This window comes from Eumetopias jubatus, unplaced genomic scaffold (genome assembly GCF_037043125.1).
Source record: "Eumetopias jubatus isolate StellerSeaLion01/CBP00866 unplaced genomic scaffold, mEumJub1_p1.0 scaffold_16, whole genome shotgun sequence".
NCBI lineage: Eukaryota > Metazoa > Chordata > Mammalia > Carnivora > Otariidae > Eumetopias > Eumetopias jubatus.
In genome coordinates, this window is record NW_028274822.1 from 9,785,841 (window position 1) to 9,802,786 (window position 16,946).

Consider the following 16,946-nt stretch of genomic DNA (forward strand, 5'->3'; position numbering starts at 1 on the left):
GAAAAAAACTCAAGGAGAAGCTAGCTTTTGGATCCCTTTCAAACAGAGGAAAAGGAAGCTGAGAAATGAGAAGGGAAGGAGACTTTTTGTACCTGGAACGTGACAGAGAGAACAGGATGTCAGGGCCACAGAGGCCATCATAACCCAACCATAATCCAGGTAACTCTAATGACCCAGACTTTTTTTAGGAGCCCAAGTGGTTGAACACGAGAGTTAAGAGATTACTTGAAATAAACCAACTAGGACAGAAGCAAGTTAGTGTAATCTGAAGAATAAATGGTTGAGAATTTTCCAAAAGTTAAAAAATAATAGAGATTAAAAACAAAATCTACAAACTAAGAAGAGAAAAAAATGCAAATAAAACCTCAATTAAATGTATCTCAGGAAAATTGCTTAAAAAAACAAAATAACAAAAAATCGTTAATGCAGGCAGAGGGTAAAGAGAAATTCATATAAAGAGAGCAATGGTATGTTTCAGCACATATCTCAAGAGCAATAATGGAATACCTTTTAATTACAGAATGAAAATTACTATGGGCTCAGAATTCTATAGCCAAAAAACAACATTTCTCAGCATCAAAAATGAATGTCATGAAGACAAGGTCAAGTATCCAAGTGGCTCCACTAGAGTATGCTCAACAGGAAACATTGCAGAGAAAGAGCCAATAGCAGGGATACATTCCTTGTTGCCTTATCATACCGGGGAAAGACACAGTGTCCAACAGAACAGATGTCAGAGTCTAGGGAGACCATTTCAACCTTCGGGCTTGAAGCTTTGTGTTGTTGCATGGTAAAGAAAACATTGCCCTCTCCTTGTCAGGATTCAACAGAAATGTGTTATGGCAGAACCTCGATTGCAACTCTATCCTCAAAGTTTGGTTTTAATGTGTGGGGCTAACCACAAGTCCCTCCCTGGCTACCATCAGAGGCTTTTGTTTCTAAGACTGATGGATACAACTCTGTGACATAACAGCATCAGGACTGACGTCAGCATTTATGGTTAATAAAGTACCCCTGGCTTGTTGGGGAAGCTTGGGTCTAAGATTGAGTTTGACAAAGATTGATGCCCTGACACTGGGCCTCAGCCAGTTTCCATGGAACTTTGCAGAAGTTAATTCCTTTTCTGGGACTCCAGCCTACCTGAGATATGTGTTGGACAAAAAAAAAAAAAAAAAAAAAAAAAAAATCACATACTTCTCAGTGAAATAAATACATTTTCAGAAGAAAGTACCTGAGAGAATGTGTCACTAGCAGAATTGCAGTAAAGAAGGAAACAAAACAAAACATAACAAACACTAAAAGGCATTATTGGTAAAGAAGGAAAGTTATTGTAAGTGTTGGCTCAGAAATGCAGAAAGGAATAAGGAGAAATAAAAAAGGGTAAAAAATCTGTGTTATTCTAATTAATATTGACTTAAAATAGTAATGATAAAACCTTGTGAGCTGTTAAAAATACATAAAATTAAAATAGGCAATGAAAATAATAAGTAAGTCAGGGTAGAGTACTCTGGTAAAAATGTTTTTAAGAAGCATTGATCCATAAATTGACTCAGAGGCATAACATACAAATTCATCAATGGTGCAATTGTAATATCTAGGCTTATCACTAAAGAAAATAAAATAATGGATGACTAATAAGGAAATAGATGCAAAAGTAGATAAAAATAATCAATGCTAAAGATGGTTAAGAAAAGTAAGAAAAATAATATAAAATAGGAAGATGGGTAGATAAGAGATAATAAGTATTACCTGAAGTCCAATGTTTCAATTAAAAAAAAAAAGTTGGCACACTGTCTTATGGACCCAAGTCCTACTGTACACTTACAAAAAAGTGGGGAGGGTATTCAAAATGTTCAAAGTAAAAGATAGAAAGTAAAAAAATAGAATACACCAATTAAAATGAAGTTTGTTGATTTTATATCAACAGCGACTTTGCTGAATTCCTCTACCAGTTCCAGAAATTTTTGGTGAAGTCTTTTGGGTTTTCTACATAGAGTATCATGTTGTCTGTGAAGAATGAAAGTTTGACTTCTTCTTTGCAGATTTAGATGCCTTTTATTTCTTTTTGTTGATTGCTGAGGCTCAGACTTCTAGGACTATGCTGAACAACAGTGGTGAGAGTGGACATCTCTGCCATGTTCCTGACCTTAGGGGAAAAGCTCCCAGTTTCTCCGCATTGAGGATGATAGTCACTGTGGGTTTTTTGAATATGGCTTTTATGATGTTGAGGTATGTTCCCTCTATCTCTACATGGTGGAGGGTTTTTATCAAGAAAAGGATGCTGTATTTTGTCAAATGGCAGTGATATTTCTATACACTAATAGGGAAGCAGAAGAAAGAGAAATCAAGGAATCAGTTCCATTGACAATTGCTCCAAAACCCATAAGTTACCTATGAATAAACCAAACCAAAGAGGTAAAGGATCTGTACTCTGAAAACTAAACACCACTTATGAAAGAAACTGAGGAAGACAAAAAGAAATGGAAAACCATTCTATGCTCATGGATTGAAAGAACAAATATCACCATTTTATCATAAAAGACTTCCTCTTTATCTCTAGTAAGGCCTAGTCTAATGTAGTTAATATTTTCACCCCCCTGAATTGAATTTAAATAAAAAATTTTAAAAAAAGAAAAAAACTTCTATCTTCAAAAAAAAGGAAGTTGAGGGCGCCTGGGTGGCTCAGTTGGTTGGGCGACTGCCTTCAGCTCAGGTCATGATCCTGGAGTCCCAGAATCGAGTCCCGCATCGGGCTCCCTGCTCAGCGGGGAGTCTGCTTCTCCCTCTGACCCTCTTCCCTCTCATGCTCTCTATCTCTCATTCTCTCTCTCTCAAATAAATAAATAAAATCTTTAAAAAAAAAAGGAAGTTGATATAGCTTTATAAATATTAACTACATTAAACTAGAAACATTACTAGAGATAAAGAGGAAGACTTTCATGGTAAAATGGTCAATACAACAGGAAGATATGACAATTCTTAATGTGTATGTGCCTAATAATATAACCTCAAAAGTTATATAGCAAAAAGTAAGAAACTAAATATAGAAATAAAATATCCACAATCATAATTGTGGATTTTAATATGTAATCCCTCTTATCAGCAGATGAAACAAAACCAATAATATGTAGTAAACTTATAAAAAATTTGGACATCATAATTCAACATGAATGGCTTGGTCTTTATAGCACACTGAACTCAAGAACTAGAGAACACACAATATTTTGCAAGTTCAGATGGAAAGTTTATAAAAGTTGATTTTATCTTAGACCACAGAAGTCAGTGCATTTCCAAATAGTGAAATAATAGACTCATTTATTTACTTACAGAAGAATTAGGCTATAGATCAATTTAAAACAGCAACAAAACAAGGATATAAACTCCATATGTTGGAAATTTACCAACCCCTGGGTCAAGAGAGTGCATTAGGAATTAGAATATGTATTGAAAGTGATTTAATAAAAATAGAGTATACGCAAACATGTCCGAGGCAGTTACAGCAGCACATGGAGGAATGTATTTGGAATGTATTAAAAAGAAAAATAGTGTGAATATCTGTGGCCTAAAAATTTTTCCAGGAGGTTAGCAGTGAGACAGCAAATTTAGTAAAAAACAAAAAGAAAAAATAAAATATGAACAGATATATTGAAACAAACATATAGTAGTATAGTTCTTCACTTTATACAATGTTATTTGTCAATTAAATCTCAATAAAGTTGGAAAAAACTAACAAAAAATAACTAAGCTGCTCTTAAAGTACATGGTGGATGTCATTTTCCTACAAGTTATTATGACCTATTTTTAATCAATAATGATTTTAAACTCTCACCACAAAAATATTTATGACATTTAATATAGACTTTTATTTATGCATATATATATATAGATATTCCACCACATTTGTGTATGTATCATTCTTTTTTGTTTGATTTTTTTGTTCTACATATGTATGTTTGTATATGGATATACATATATGTATACATATAGAAAGAGGTAGTACACATATAATAGCAATATTTAGAATTAGAATGAAATTTATATTTGGTAATAAAATTATATGTAGAAAATTATAAAATTTTAATGAAGATGAAACAAGATCTGAACCAGTGGGCGTGGCTGTCATATTCTAGAATGGGTTGAATTCATTTTGTTATGTGAAATGCCGGTTCCCTACAAATTAATATATGCAACAGCATGTTAGGAAATGGCTTTTCCTGTCTTATTTAAATCAGGTAGCAATCTGATACAGAACAGATAAATATGTATGAACCCCAACTTCCTCCATACATGGATTATACAAAGGGAAGAAAGAAAATCTCCTGTGCAGTTTCTGGGGCCTTCAAGTAGAGAAGGACTGCAAAAATGTTCAAGTCTTGGATATTAGTAGAAAGACTTCTTTGGAAACAGCATGGAATCATTTCTCCCATCTACTGAAAAGGCCTATATTCTGTCACTAAGTTTGCTTGGGCACACACATCCTTCAGATGAGAGGTGCAGATCATGCAAACGTCTTAGGAAAAAAGATAACACTATTGAAAACTACTCAGCATAAATGAAAAGAAAACAAGATATAAACCAGCCCAAACACTATGATTCACATATCACAAACCTTGTCATGTTGTAGGTGCAGAGACGTCCTGAAGGCAAAGACAGATCCCAACGCTAACCTCAGGGAGCTTAGAATTGATGATAGAAGACAAATGACCAATAAGCAATTCACGGCTGCATTAGCCAACGTGGGCATCATGGGATCAGATCATCTGGATTGGGGATGCCCCCCTCCCCAAAATGTGATGCAGTAGCTCTTCCCTGAAGAGTAGTTAGATGGTAGGCAAATTCACAGAATCAAGCAGGGTCAGTCGAAGCTGAGGAAAGATGTTGTATGCAAGGACTAAGCAAAGAAAGATGATGGTGAGATCAAAGGCTGAGAGTATTTGGGGATCTCCTGAGGTACAAGGGCCAAGGGCAGGAGGAGAGAATGGAGAGCAAGGTGGGCTGGGGTCAGATCACAGAGTGGGGAGAATTAGAGTCCATGTTCATGTGTGACTGTCTTCCGAGTTTTTGATATATGACTACATATTTTAGGACCATTTATTTCAATATTAACGTAATGATCAGAATTTTTTCAGAACAAGCTCCTTAGTCTGTAACGTACCCCTTTTCCAGACAACAGAAGAAATGGTTTCACAGAGATAGGTCCATGCGTGTTTCTCGTTGTTTGGTTTGGTTTAGGGTTTTCCCTGGAAGAATATATTTGTAAGTATTCAGAAACAGGTTGTCTACTTGCAAGAGAAGTGAGCCAATTAATATGAAGATTCTTCCATGTTTGCTGAAAGAGAGAGACCAGGGTGACTCTCTGGAAGAATGTGGCTAAAAGAGTTAATAGGGACAAGCCTTCCTCCTGGAGACAGGTGGGCAGTGCTTATGATAGATAGCAGCAAAGCAGCTGCTACCAGGAGAAGCACTAAATACCTCAAGGAAAATCCCATCCCCCAGGGCGATCCTTAGGAATGACGGAGTTTCCTCTGAGAAGATAAATAGATCCTTTCACACTGGAAAGTTAATCGATGGGTTAGAAAGTGCTACAACACGCCTGAATTACAGAGAGTGCCTCACAAATGTCAGCAGTGCAAGGAGGTGTGTGCCAGACCTGGGCTGTGTATGGAGCCGGGGAAGATGAGGGAGAGACGGAGGTGCTCACAGTCCTGACTTTAGGCTGCTTAAGAATGAAGAAAAGCGACAAGGCAACTCATCCGAAAAGATCATTATTAAACAGTAACTAAAGTCCACTCGATTGCCAGGAAAATGATGTGTTTGAAAAGGTAAAGATAGAAAGGGGTATATTTGGTTGAAACTGCCCAAGAAAAGGAGATGATCTGATAGTCAACTGTGAGTGTCTGTAGATTTCTGGGAAATCAGAAGCTACAGACGAATATTAGCCTGCCTGAAGAAACTCGTACAGGAATGTTCATAGCACTCTTCTGTACGACCCCTATAAAGTGGGGAGAATCCGACGTGCAGCAACTGATGAATGGATAAAAAAAAAATGGATAGTCTGTTACTCCACACGGTAGAGTATTACTCAGTTCTACAAACGAAGGAGTGCCGGCACAGGCTACCATCTTGAAAACGTTTTGCTAAGTGGATAAAGCTAGTTATAGGAGACCGTGTAGTATATGACTCCATGTACCTCAAATATCCAGTACAGGTGAATCTGGAGGGACAGTCAATGAATTAGTGGTTTCCGGGTCTGGGAGCTGAGGAGAGTGAGGTTTAACAGCCAATGGACTTGGAAGTTTAGACATTTTTAGCAGGGTGTCTCTGTGTGTGTGTGTGTGTGTGTGTGTGTGTCTGTGTGTGTGTGTGTGTGTGTCTGTGTGTGTGTGTGTGTGTGTGTGTGTGTGTATGAAATATTCCCAAATAAGATAGTGGTGATGGTTACACAATTCAATGAATATACTAAACCCATTGAATTATATAGCTTAAGTGGATGAATTCTGTGGTATGTGAATTATATCTCCACAAATCGGTTATGAAAAATAAGGTAGGAAAGATTTAAAAAAACACTTGCCATACACAAGAAATAGAATATTCCAGGAAAATGCACAATTATTTGTATGACTTGACAATTATACCCCTTCCAATGGTAAAAAAAAAAAAAAAAAGTAAAAATAAAGACCCAGGCTTCTATTTCTAGCAATGGCAAGGAGGTAATTTCCATGAACCTTCAAAGGGATATAGTTTAGAAAATCTGATAAGGGTGTTTCAAAATATCAAGTCCTGAAAATCTTTGAGGAACGCTAAAATATGAACAAACTACCAAACTCTGAAACAAAAATATAATGGAGAACGAAAATCAAAATGCTAAATGAGGTACCAGGATGCTGAAATTGCTTTTGCCCTGAAGGTAATACTTAATCCAGACAAACTTGGGTTTAGTTTTTCTCTTTTCTATAAATAGAAGGGAAAATAAGTAAAAATAAAGAAGTCTGATAATGTCAAGTGTTGGTCGGGATATAGAGCAACAATATCTCTGGTGGGAGTGAAAACTGGTAAAGCCAAGTTGTAAAAGAATTATAAGTAAAGAGTGATAGCTATATACAGCAATACTTATAAACATAATCATGAAAAAAGAAATAAACACAGAAAACTGAATACACGTGTAGTGTTATGTACAAAATCGGTGACACAATTAAAAAAAAACAAATATTTATTTAAAGAGTTTAAGATAGGGTTGCTTCTGTCCCAAGAAAATTCAGAGAGCTTTACTTGATAGGAATACTTTATAGTGCGGGAAGCAAAAAGTGTTCACAACAGGAAAATTTCAAAACCGAAAGTGGTTACAAAGCTTGGCTGTCAGCCCCTCTAGCTCAGTCTGCAAAGCAGGACGGAGGCAGCACTTGGTTGCGTGATGCGTCCGGGAAACTTGCATTCCCTGCAGGGCAGGAGCCCTGGGGCAAGCTGACTTGATTGCAGCTGATTGGCTGGGCAACGGGAAGGTCATGTTGACGCGAAGAAAGCTAGAGCTCTCTTTTGGATCAGAGGCAGCATGGAAAGGAAATCAGGACAGTTCAAGTTTCAATTACGTAGCTATGGGTGTGGAGTCTAGAGGAATATTTAAACCATGGCCTCTTTTTTGGTTTCTCTTTAACGCTCTTAGAGTAGAAGAAGAGTCTAGACGTTCAAATTGTTTACCTTCATGGTGGGTCATTAATATTCACTTTGATAACTAATGGCATGTATAAAATTATGCACACATTACTCGTGCACATTTTTCTCTCTGTATTATAATTTACATTGAAGAATTGAATAATCCACCTCAGTATATATTGGAGTCTCTGCCAAGTTTCTTGAATCTTGTGATTGCTCTCTTCCACACAGGGTGGAACCTTGGGCATTTGATTCAACTTTGGCCGTTGTCCCAAGCTGATTCACAGAGAGCTGTGAATTGAGAAATGAGCCCTGTTAACACCAGATAGCTGTCCAGTAGGGGAGGTGCATTAATTCCGATCAATAAAATGAAAAGTATTAACTTGCATTTCACCTTTGCCTTATTTAAGTGTTTCAGCTCTTACTTGGATTCTGTGAACCATCTTAAATGTCATGTTTTTTTTTTTTCATACACAAAAATTTCAAATATAAGAACAACCCACCAACCCCCACCCCCCAAATCTTCAAGCATCTGTATGCAGTTAATTGTTTAGAGTGAAATTGTTTTACTGATATTTGTATGTTCAACTATAGTATGTGATTGTATTAGCTTTACATACCCCTATTTTTTAATTTAATTTTATTTTTTAAAAAGATTTTATTTATTTATTTATTTATTTATTTATTTATTTAAAGTGTGTGAGTTGGGGGAAGGGCAAAGGGACAGAGAGAGAGAACCTCAAGCAGATTCTGTGCTGAGTGCAGAGCCCAGCAAGGGGCTAGATCTCATGACCCTGACATCATGACCTGAGTCGAAATCAAGAGTCAGTCACTCAACCAACTGAGACGCCCAGGCACCTCAACATACTCCCTTTTAGTATAAGTAACCATTTAAACAATTCCAATTATGTATTGGCATAAAAAAATCTAAATGTGATGTGGGCATTATTTATCACTTTACCCTTATTTAGCCAAGATTGAGTGTGTTATTTATTTTGGAAAAATTACCTTGGATGTTAACAAACTTTTGATAAAACTTAATGAACATAGATGTTAAACCAAAATGTGCCAGATTTCTGTTCTTTATATGCATTATACCCATTTCATAAGGGAGATCTAACATGTTGATTCTACTACTCTAGAGTAATTAGATATGCTATTCATGCTTACATAAATTATCAGTAAATTTACCTAGTATAGTTTGCAGACTTGTTCAAACTAAACTTTTATTAACCACTTTTATTCTAAAGGGAACATATTGGATTTCTAATACAGAGAGTATGCTGAATTGCACAGGACTGGAGTCTGTTGGTTGCTGACCAAGAAGAGTCAAGGGTAAATAACATGCTGAATCACAGCACTTAGTTGAATCATGTAGTTTAGTTTTCAAATTGTTGCATTATTCAAGAGAAGAATATACTACAGAAAATTATGAGTGGCATGTTAGATTAAATTGTAATTACATAAACATTCCATCATGGTCAATATAACATAATGTTCAGTGCTCATCAGCAAAATATTTTTTAAAAATCTGATTAGTCAGAACTGATGACTTAATGAGTTAGAGTTGAGAGCAATTACTGTCTGTCCTGTTATTGATGGACATTTCAATGATCAAAGGTTATCTTAAAATTGCATTGTAAGAAAACACAGCAGGAAATTCCACTGTGCTTCCAGTATATTAAAACGACAGGTAAAATGTTTTACTCCTTGATGATTTGTCATGGGAGATAAGACTCTATCGTTAATATACTTATATAATAAAATAAGGTATATTAAAATGTAGGGTTACTCACTAGCGTTGGAGACAAACAGGCTCTTTATTTTATTTGAAAATTACATCAGCAAATTTAAATCTTGCTTTTCATTCCATGGTTAACAGTAACGAGCGCCTGTCCAACCTCGATTAATACATTGATGAAATTCTAAGACATTCTTCTTAATTTTTGTGCAATTTACTTTTAGAAAATTTTTCTTTATATTTAATCAAAATACATATCCTCCCAATTTCAAATTTGTATATTTTGTTCTGTTCCATCGGACTACATGGACAAAATGCATTCTTTCATGCACATGAATTTTCTATTCTCTTTTTAATTATTTCTCACATGTTACAGGTTGCTGTTAATTTATTGGGTTTTGTGTATGCTTCACTTTTTAATTCTCTTTTTATCCTCACTATTCTTCACTTAATAGGCTTTAATTTGTTGGCATTATTTATTGTTTTTTAAGTTTCTTTACATTTATTGTCCCCCATCTCTCTGTGTTCCAAGATAATGCAGAGGGCTTGACTGAGTTTATGTAGCCTATTCATAGGGAAAGGTCAAATTTCCTAGGTTACAGAAAACCTATCTAAACCTAATTCTTCCCTTATACTTCACTTCTCCCATACCTCCTTAACGGAAATACTAAATATCTCAAGCGTCACATACTTAAAAGCCAGGAAAGGAATCTACATGCCCAATTCCATAGCACCCTTCAGACCTTATGATTCATGTTATATGACTCTTTGCATTGTTGTTGCCATCACACCCACTCCACGGTTCTTCTTTCAAAATGTTGGTGCTTGTTTTTCCCTTATTCTCTACCATGAGTTTTGTTGATATTTAAAACACATCATGGTTTAGGTAGACTATCCATCTTCTAATTGACACTACAGATCCAGATCCGTGCAACTGCCTAATCCCTAAGACCTTCCTCTGCACTTGATCTTAACTAATCATTTACTCCCAAGATGTCTCTCCAGACTTAAAAATTGCACATACAAAAAACATTTAATCTAAAATATCTCAACTGGCGTGCTTGTCTCTACATCCACAGTTTCTGTCCATTGGATTTTCTGGGGTCTTCTCTACAAATTCATTTGCCTTTTAACCTTGTCTTTTGCCTAATCTCTTGATATTTCTATTTTCTTCCCAATTTCTAAGCAGCTTCTCCTTTCTCCTACTTTTTACATTTTATTATTGAAGTACAGTTGGCATACAATGTTATATTAGTTTCCACTGTACAGTTTAGTGATCTGACAATTCTATGCCTTGCTCAGTGCTCACCACATGAGTGTAGTCACCACCATTTTCAGAGAGCTGAGATAATAGGGCAACAAATTAGCATGATAGTAAAAATAGCTGCCTCCAAGAAGAGATGGAGGCATCAACACTGATTCACATGGGGGATGAACATGGGAGGAAGACAGACTGCAATTTTAGGCAACTGGGAAGCATTTAGCTACTTAAAAACAAAACAAAACAAAAGAAGCTGAGTGTGAATGACGACAAAAATATGGACCCTCAGGGAACTGCAGGAGAAAGTGGTGTTTGCATCTATTTATAGACTCTTCTGCATGGACCTTCACAGCATATTTACAACAAAATATTGGAGAAAGACTGGAAAAAGCTTCCCTAAATGGTGAAAGTCTAAGAAGAAAAGAGCACATATGCTAGTGAGAAAAGTAACACATCTCATTTGCATTCTTCTTGTGTGTGAATTTTCAGGGGAAGAGAAAACAAACCTATCACTCCCAGAACTAAAGAGAGTAGGAAAACAAACAACAAACCACCTCTACCTCTGGGTGAGGAAAAGAACACTGACACTGCATTAAACATATACCATGAAAGATCCCCAACCACTAGAGGAAGGTCAGGATTATTGAAAAAAATCTGTCCTTCAAGACTCAGGACCCTCCTATACGTGAGGCTGAACCCTGACAACAGAGAGCCTCTTTGCCCCACTCTACCCAGCTAGAAACACTGAGAAGTAAGCAACATGATCCCACTACTAAGAGAGGGGTAAGACCATGGAGAGAGACCAAATCTGAGCTTTAGGCACAAAGAGATGGTCTAACTGAGCGTGAAGGAGACAATAAGAAAAATCCTGTGATAGACAGACCGTACACTAATGCTAGAAGAATTTGAAGCCCGTGGTTCATTGTAGGAAACCATCACAACAATGAAACAAACCCAGCTCATCTTCGGATTAGACAGACTCAAATGCCTACTACTGCTCCCTTCAAGGGCATAGCAGAAGAAAAGACATGTTCATTTCCAGAAATAAACACACATTTCTTGTGTTTCAACCAAAAATTTTCAGAAAGACACAAAAACACGGAGGAAAATGAAAAGAAAATCTACTATCAAAAGATAAAATAATCAATAGGATTTGACTCAGATATGCTGTTGGAACTATCAGCCAGGGAGTTAAGAATTACTATGAGTAGTATGTTAAACACGCTAGTACAAAAGGTAGAAAATTTCCATCAACACATGGAAAATTGCACCAGGGAGAGGGAAAGAAATCAATGAAAGTGCCAGATTTTAAAAAATATTGCTAATTATAGATGAAGAATACCTTGGTCATGTTCATCAATAGATGCTTATTGGATGGAAAGAGTTTAGGTCAATAAGAAATCTTGGTCATATTCAGGTCTAAAGTTGTTAGCACAGTGCTTGGTATAAAGTATACACTAAATAAATGATTGTTTAATCAATAGATTTATTAATTTTTAAATTTTTGTGTCTATTGCAAGATTTCAAGTGATCTTTTAAAAACAGATTTATTGAGGGATAATTTGCATACCACAAAAGCCACCCACTCATTTTAAGTATGTACTAAGCCTTTTTGTCAACTTAAAGAGTTGTGCAAATATCACAAAAATCTATTTTATAGCGTTTCTATTACCCAACAAAAATTCTTTATACTCATTTTCAGTTAACCCTCTATCTATCTATCTATCTCTCTATCATCTACTTATCATATATCTTATTTATCTTTTTGCCCATGTATCTGTATGTTTTTACAAACTATTTATTAATTTTTATTTATTTTATTGCACATTTATGCACATACTATGTAAAAGGTACTGAATATCTCATTCTTAACTTATTGTCCTTCGTTTAATACCATTTTCCTGTGTCTATTCTTGTTCTAATGTGAATACACACACATACACACACACACACGTAGAAAGATGGATTCTAAATACATTATAGTTAGAATCAGACTGAATGAGTTAACAAGAAATGATGTGTTTATACCTAAGTGTGCTGTGGAAGTAAGTAAAGACTCAGGTAGAATAACTCAAATGACTGCTATTTGGAGAGTCAGCGGTAGAAGAAAGGAGAATCTTAAAAAATAAAAGCTGAATCCAGTTGAAGACTGTTTCATGTAGACCAAAAAGCTTCATAAGCTATTGCATCAAGTATGAAAAATTCAGTATAAACACAACAAATATTAAAACAATGAGTAATAGGGCTGAGCATCTAAATAATGTAGTCGTGCTGACTGGATTTATTCCAATCAAGGACACCAGTTTCCTGAAAAGGTGAGCATTACAACTTATTTTTAGGTGTGACAGATGGAAACAAGGCTTCAGGATAAACAAAGTACATTTGTGATCATGTTAACTTTGTAAACCAGCAACAGATGTGCTCTGTTGGGGTGTGCTAACTCCACCAAAGATAAAACTTGTTGGCAGAGAAATTCTCATTTACATAGCTTCCAACTGCTGTCCCACATTCATCCTTATGCAGGAGTACATTCGCTGTGAGAGGGGCAAATCTAGAGAACTAGTCATTTTCCTGAATCGGCAATAAAAGAAGCAGAAATGGAATCACAAAATCTTCGCCTATACCTTGAATAGAGAAGAGACATTAAAATAATAAAATGTGGAAATATTTGCCTTTGCTTAAGAAGTTTCAATGTACAGAAAATTGCTTTTCAGAATATCCCATGAATTTAGGTTAGTCTTTTCCTTGCTACTAATTATCTAAACTAGCAATAAAAATTTACTTAATACAGTCTTCAGATTTCAGCACTAAGGAATAAGATTTTTATATCACCTGTAGAAAGTGAAGTAATCTAAATAAAAGCTGCCTACAATATTTATGAGAAAGTGTAGGCAGAAGTGTATTTGCAGCAGTCCAAAATAAACAAAAGAAAATACGAAGCCTAAGAGAATCTGTGAAGTACAAACGGACAAAAATAGCATTAAAGATAAAGCACTTCTTTCTAAAAATATACTTCATTCTGAACAGAATAAATTGTATCCAGTATTTAGAGGAGTTCCAAAGTAAATGAAAAGTGCATTTTATATTATATGTGATTCAAAACTGAGATAACCAGAAGACAGTTGAAAGCACAAGTGAAGCTACCCATTAAGAAATAATTTAGGAAAATTTAGAATCCATGTCCAAATAAACATTTTTAGTAGCAGAAGAGACATCTGATACCAAGTTACTAAATTACGGACACTTCGTTTAGTAGAACACCAAAATAGTCACACAGTAAAATAAAAAGATAAGCAAAAAATCCATCAGTTTTTTTGAGAAAAGCACATGCCGTAAAATGAGGTGCAAATATCACCAACTAGAAGAACCAACACCTTAGGAAAGAATTACTAGAGCACACAAATGACTTTTAAGTACCTTGCAATATACTTCACAAGAGCTGTTTAATACCCACAGGAATTATATTTAAAATACCATTGAAAGGCATGAGGAACATGTAAACAAATGGAGAGTGATGGATGTTTCTGAATAGTAAGTCTTTGTATTGTAAAGAGGTCAGTTATCTCCAGATAAAGTAATCAAAGCAAACAAACCGAAAAGTTTTTTCAAGTAACTATGGAAGCTTATACTAAAATTCACTAGGAAGATGGAATGAGTATGAGTATCTATGAAACTTTGTAAAACAAAATTAATGAGAGTCATTACCTATGAGATAACCACACACCTTTACTTAATCAAAACATTATTTTGCTCATCCATACCTAAATAAATCAATAAGACACAATATAGAATCTGTGGGATTCAGTATGTGATAAAGGTATCTTTACAATTTACTGGTAAAGGATAAATTTTCAATAATTTCACAAAATATGAAATACAGATAATCAACAATTTGAAAAGATGTTTAACTTCACTAATAATTAGGCAAAAACAAATTAAAGCATCAGTCAAAATCATTATCTATCTCTTGGATGGTCAAATATTAAAATATACTGGTGAAATGAGCATTGTTGTGCTTTTGTGGGATTGTGACTTCTCCTAAGTTTTTGAGAACACAGCTGTAGCTATTAAAATTAAAATATAAATACCATTGGGATCAGTTATTCTATTTCTAGACGTATGTACTACAGAAATGCTTACACTTGTGCTCAAAGATGTGTGCTTAAAGATAACTAGCAGCATCCAAAAAAATGGAAGCAAACTTTATGTCCATCTTTATGGGAGTGCTTAAATAAACTATGTTCACAGTGTTATATATAAATATATAGACACCCAGGCACATATGACACATTAAAAATAAATATGGTGTTGACATAAAAGCTTCCCAAGATATATATTTCAGGGAGACAGTTGTCACCAAGCTCAGAACACTTGTTTACAAAATGAATTACAACAGTATTTGTTTACATAGTCCTATATTTATATAAAGGCAGACAAAGTCAGAGATATTGAGACTCTCCCAAACTGAAAGACATGGGAAGTCCTCTGTTGAACCAACTATTAGCCATTTCATCTGGCAAGGACATGAAAATAGGAGATGCCTATATCTCTGCACAGAACGTCAATTGTAGTCAGTACATGTAGTTGACTAAACATTGCTAAACAATTTTAAAGGGAATGGTTCACATAGTATTTTTGTAAATGTCCAAGAAATAACATATTAAGAACAGTCTTCTAGGCCTCTTTGGCAGCTGCTCACATGGTGAGGGTGGGGGTAAGGGGGCCGCTCTAGCTTGCGGCCTGTGTCTATGGTCGGGCCCGTAGCGTCCAGCTGCCCGGGACAGAGCTCGAGTGTATGGCGCCGCAGGATCTGGCTCCGGGGCCCCGATAACGGGCCGCCCCCGCAGCTCCCGGCACGGAGTGAGGGTCTCCTCTGATCTGAGAATGGCTACTCCTCGATATGAGCCAGTGGCTGAGATTGGTGTTGGTGCCAATGGAACGGTATACCAGGCCCGTGATCCCCACAGTGGCCACTTCGTGGCCCTCAAGAGTGTGAGAGTCCCTGATGGAGGAGGTGCTGGAGGGGGCCTTCCCATCAGCACAGTTCGTGAGGTGGCCTTACTGAGGCGGCTGGAGGCTTTTGAGCATCCCAACGTTGTCCGGCTGATGGACGTCTGTGCCACCGCCCGAACTGACCGGGAGACCAAAGTGACCCTGGTGTTTGAGCACATGGACCAAGACCTGAGGACCTATCTGGACAAGGCACCCCCACCAGGTTTGCCAGTGGAGACCAGCAAGGATCTGATGCGCCAGTTTCTAAGAGGCCTAGATTTCCTTCATGCCAACTGCATCGTTCACTGAGACCTGAAGCCAGAGAACATTCTGGTGACCAGTGGCGGGACAGTCAAGCTGGCCGACTTTGGTCTGGCCAGAATCTACAGCTACCAGATGGCACTTACACCTGTGGTTGTTACACTCTGGTACCGTACTCCAGAAGTTCTTCTGCAGTCTACATATGCAACACCCGTGGACATGTGGAGCGTTGCCTGTATCTTCGTAGAGATGTTTCGTCGCAAGCCTCTCTTCTGTGGGAACGCTGAAGCTGACCAGTTAGGCAAAATCTTTGACCTGATGGGGCTGCCCCCAGAGGATGACTGGCCACGAGATGTGTCTCTCCCCCGAGGAGCCTTTTCCCCCCGAGGGCCCCGTCCAGTGCAGTCAGTGGTACCTGAGATGGAGGAATCTGGAGCACAGCTGCTGCTGGAGATGCTGACTTTTAACCCACACAAGCGAATCTCTGCCTTCCGAGCCCTGCAGCACTCTTATCTACAAAAGGCAGAAGGTAACCCAGAGTGAGCAGTGGAGTGGCCGCAACAATACTGAGAGAAAAGAAGCTGTCATTTCCCTTCCTTTGAACACTTGAGTGGAGAGCCCTCCAGTTGAGTAAGGTCATCTTGGCCTTCATCTCTGAGGCTATGGAAACTCCTCCTCCCACTTTTTACTGAGAATATTTTGCTGCCTTAATGACGCCCCCCACCCCCTTTTGAGGCTTATCCTTCTCCTGCCCCCTTATTTTCGTACACCAAGGGGTATGTCCCTTGTTCTCCCCTTTCCTATCTTGATATCGGGATCTTTTTTATACAGGAAAAACAAGAGAAAACAAAGAAAAAAAAAACAGCCTTCTAGTGAAATCTGTTTTATTTTCTAGAGTATAGAGTTCAGAGAGGTTCTTAAGAAACATAATCACAAATATTAGACCAAAACTTTATCTTTTTAACCTTTCTGCCCTGAGACAAAGAAGGCATGTTTCCCTTATTATTAGGGTCACTTGAGTTTCTGTGTTCCAGGACGGGG

General features: G+C 36.9%; 2 pseudogenes; both read left to right on the forward strand.

Annotated features, from left to right (window-relative positions):
* Positions 1 to 15,353: 15,353 nt before the first annotated feature.
* Positions 15,354 to 16,756, forward strand: LOC114208851 (cyclin-dependent kinase 4 pseudogene; annotated as a pseudogene).
* Positions 16,041 to 16,448, forward strand: LOC148162247 (cyclin-dependent kinase 4 pseudogene; annotated as a pseudogene).
* Positions 16,757 to 16,946: the final 190 nt, after the last annotated feature.